Source organism: Rhinopithecus bieti, unplaced genomic scaffold (genome assembly GCF_001698545.2).
Source record: "Rhinopithecus bieti isolate Rb0 unplaced genomic scaffold, ASM169854v2 scaffold_24392, whole genome shotgun sequence".
NCBI classification, from domain to species: Eukaryota; Metazoa; Chordata; class Mammalia; order Primates; family Cercopithecidae; genus Rhinopithecus; species Rhinopithecus bieti.
The window spans coordinates 3,803,131-3,806,870 of record NW_016812542.1 but is presented as its reverse complement, the minus strand read 5'-3'; the positions used below and the strand labels follow the sequence as shown (position 1 = coordinate 3,806,870).

At 53.2% G+C, this 3,740-nt stretch overlaps 1 protein-coding gene across 1 annotated transcript in view; it reads left to right on the top strand.

The window, feature by feature from the left end:
* The first annotated feature begins 399 nt into the window (after positions 1-399).
* TNNI1 (troponin I1, slow skeletal type) overlaps positions 400-3,740 on the top strand; it is a 13,353-nt gene continuing 10,012 nt past the window's right edge. The window contains exon 1 of the mRNA XM_017896557.1: positions 400-501. The gene's annotated coding sequence lies outside the window, so the exon portion shown is untranslated. The remainder of the gene's footprint in view (positions 502-3,740) is intronic.

Sequence of the window (3,740 nt, the reverse complement as noted above, 5' to 3'; positions counted from 1 at the left end):
CCCAGTGGTCCTCTTCCCCCAGCTGCTACTTGCCCTTCTGGGCCTTCCTGTGGCCCCTTGCTCTCCCTCATTCCCCCTCCCGGTCCCATCTCTGTTCAGTCCCCACACCTGGTCTGGCTGTTCGTTCTTTCCCTTTCTGCAGCTCGAGTCTCCCCAGGTGGGTGCTGGTTTCACTCAGTCGGTGGCACCTATGTGCACAGAATTTGCCTCTGCTCCTGAGCCACAGACTCGAGTGGCTTTCGGCCTGTGTGCCTGTTGTGTGCATTGCAGCACGCATCTGCCCTGTGAGGTAGGGGTGTGTGTGTGTGTGTGTGTGTGTGTGTGTGTGTGGTGGGAGGGGTGGAAAGGAGGAAGGGCAGCAGGAGGGGGAGTGGGTCTGTTCTATTTTTACCGGCCAGTTGCTGCTGGCCAGTTTTCATAGCCTCCCCTCGGCTCTGCCCCTCACAGTCTGCAGTCTACGGCGAGGCACAGGCCAGCCCAGCTCCACGAGGACTGAACAAGGTAAGCGTCTGCAGCCCAAGACTTCAGATCTAGGTTGATCCCAGGCAGAGAACCTGGGGCTTTTGTTTAAGGAGAAAGTGAGGTCCTGGAGCTGGAGAAAACCGTTTCTTCCCTGTACAGTTGGTTTGTTGGTAGAACATTCCTAAAATATTCCCACAGCGTTTTGTCCCACAGAATGGCCTATTTCCTGCAAAACTGTTGTGAGAGGTGAAAACTTTTCCTGGCCATTTGGAAGCTGGGAGTGAGGAGAAGAATCTTCCATGAGGTTTCTTAGGAGCCCCAAGGCTGAGCCTAAGGGATGATGTTTTCACACAGGATGCCCAGCAGGGTGTGGGAGGGATAGTGCACCCAGGGGAAGGGGTGGCCCTGGGACCAGAGAGCTGGGTGAGCGCTCAAAGTCAGCAATACCTGCAGCAGAAGAGAAGGAGGGTGCCTGGCGTGCAGGACTCCCAGGGAGCCTAGAAGGCAGGGCCAGAGCCCCCTGCTGACCAAGGAAACTATCTTGCTTCTGTGTTCTTTGTCTTTGAGCGACGCTGTTAGCTCCCTTTGCCCATCCCTGTACTGCAGCACAAGAGCAGGGGAGGGCAGACCGGCAAACCCTCTTGACCGCTCCTGCTCAGAGCTCCTGGCTCTGAGGAGCAGCAGTAGATACTGGCGGCCCTCTTGGAGGAAGGCAATGGTGGCAGCATTTTGGGTTGAGGCACAAGAGCCAGTGAACATATAAGCCAGGGCAGTATCCACAGGGCCACCCAAGGCTTGGGGCAGGGGGCCATGTGGCGGTCCCTGCCTTGGGTGAGGGCTGAAGGCAGCACCTACCACCGGGTTTGGGAGTCACAGTCCCACAGCAACTCTGAGATTAGGCTTTGCTGTTCAGAGCTCAAGATGGGGGTGTGGTGTGTGGTAGGCAGCCCAGCACCATGGGCTTGGGAGTGTTAACCGTCAATCAAGGAAGACAGGGATGCCCTTGAATGGGGTTCCAAGGTCAGGGGGCGGGGAGCAGGGGGAAGCACATGAGCCTAACTAGATACTTGTGGACGTGATCATTGGGTGTGCAGAGATCAGTTCTTTCCCCTATATATACACACTCTCTTTCTCTCTCTCACACACACACATACAACCTCTCACACACAGTCACTTACACACATTTACACACACAGACTTAATCTCATAGTCTAGTTGATAGTCCCTGCCATGCTGCAGAGCCTCAAGAAAGGGAAAGCCCAGCTCTGAGGCAACCACCAGAGACTCTTTGCTCCCTCCCTCGGGTAGAGGATTTTCTCATTATCTCCTTGCTTGCTACTTGTGGAGGAGATGGAATCCTGGCTCTCCAAGCCTTCCCGTGCTATCTACATCCTGACTTATCAGTCCTTGCTTGACTTCCACAGAGCCTGGCAAGGGCCCCCGTCTGGTGGGTGTCAGAGCACAGACTGAGGCCTCTTGCCTGACGTGGGACCCCTTGGTCTGGCATTTGTCAGTGAGGCAGGCTGGGGGCAGGTCCCAGAGCTTGGCATGAGGTGCAAATTGGCCTTGGCAGGTAGGGCCCCACACTGGGGACATTTGGCTCTCTGAGGGAGAGAGGGAGGCATGATCACTGCCAAATGCCCACCAAGGACAAGGCACATCCCAGGGAGACAGACACAGACCTGGTGCCCTCTGGACACTGGCATTCCTGGAGGCTGATGATGGACAGATGGGCCTGGAGGTGGCTCTTCGCCAGCTGGCGTTTCCTTTGGATTTCCTCAGCGTCTTTGGAGAAGCAGAGCCCTCAGAATAAGTAGCTGCCTATAAAATCTAATTCCAGCCAAGCATCTCAGGAATTCATGGATTGTCTCCATACCCCTCCCTCTGTACCCCAGCATGACAGCTGAGACTCTGGGGTCACACTACCCCTCCATCTCCACCCCAGCCTTCCCCTCCCCTGGTGGTGGAGGCAGAGGTGGAGGGAGGCCCAGAAGGCTTTCTGATCCATTGGTAGATTCAGGGGAGGTGGCCAAAGCTGTGTTCACTGGGGTTGAGACAGTGCTTCATGGGCACAAAGTAAAAGGAGAGAATTAGGGCAGAGGAAGGGGCGGCTCTGGGATGAAATTATTGGCAGGCACTTTGCAAGTGTACTTTAATTCCCCACCTCCCAGACCCCGCAACCAGGTTCTTGAACCAAGTCCAAACTCCTGACCCTGAGCTCCATGCCTGCCCTCCCCTCCACACACACACTGGGCTCTCCCACCCTTCACCTCACAGCCTGGCTCAAAGCTCCTGTGCGCCCCTGCGCACCTGCTCCCCACCTCAGCTGTCCCCTTCCTTTCCCTGAGCATTTGCACAGTCCCTCCCTCCTCTGGCATTGGAATGCTCTGTGTCCAGGCCCAGGCAAGACGGTGAATTATGTCTGGCTTTGGAACATCTCCCTCTGCAGCCTCGTGGACCCCCTCTTTGGCCTGGGCCCCAGGATCACCTGGTCAGGGGGCTTCAAATTGTGCTCCACGGCCAAGTATCCTCACAGAAGACCACAGGGCTGCTATGGTAACCCCCTTCAACCAGTACCATTTGGCTCTTTTGTTTGTTTGATTTTATTTTAAGTTCAGAAGTACATGTGCAGGATGTGCAGGTTTGTTACACAGGTAAACATGTGTCATGGAGGTTTGTTGTATCAATTATTTCATCACTCAGATATGAGAGACGTACCCATTAGTTATTTTTCCTGAGCCTCTCCCTCCTCCACCCGCCACCTTCTGATAGGCAAAATGCCATGTTGCTTATACTGATTGGATTTATTTTACTTCCAAGTAAGATTTGATTAGAACAAAGGATTCAACCAAATAATATTAATTAAATATTATTTTAATTAATTAATATTAATTAATAATAAACATCAAGTGGAAACCCACTGATTTAACCCCTAATTTTGCCGAGAGGAAAACCAACCCAGAATGGGGAAAGACAGACTTGGGTGAACACAGGATTTGCCCTGCCTCGAGGCTTATCCTCCCCGACTCAGGGCCTCTCACTGCCCCACCCTGGGGGTGCCAGTTGCATTGCCATCTGTGGATGGAGTTGTGTCACATGGCAGCTACCCGTATTCCAGCATCCACTCTGCTCATTCACTTTTCAGGCCTTCCTCTCTCTGAGCCTTTCAATGACCACTCTTAATCCACAGGATAAAGTCTAAACTCAGCCTGTCCTTCAAGGCCTTCATGAGTGAGCTACAATCTCAATTTTTTTTTTTTTTTTTTTTTTTTTTTTTT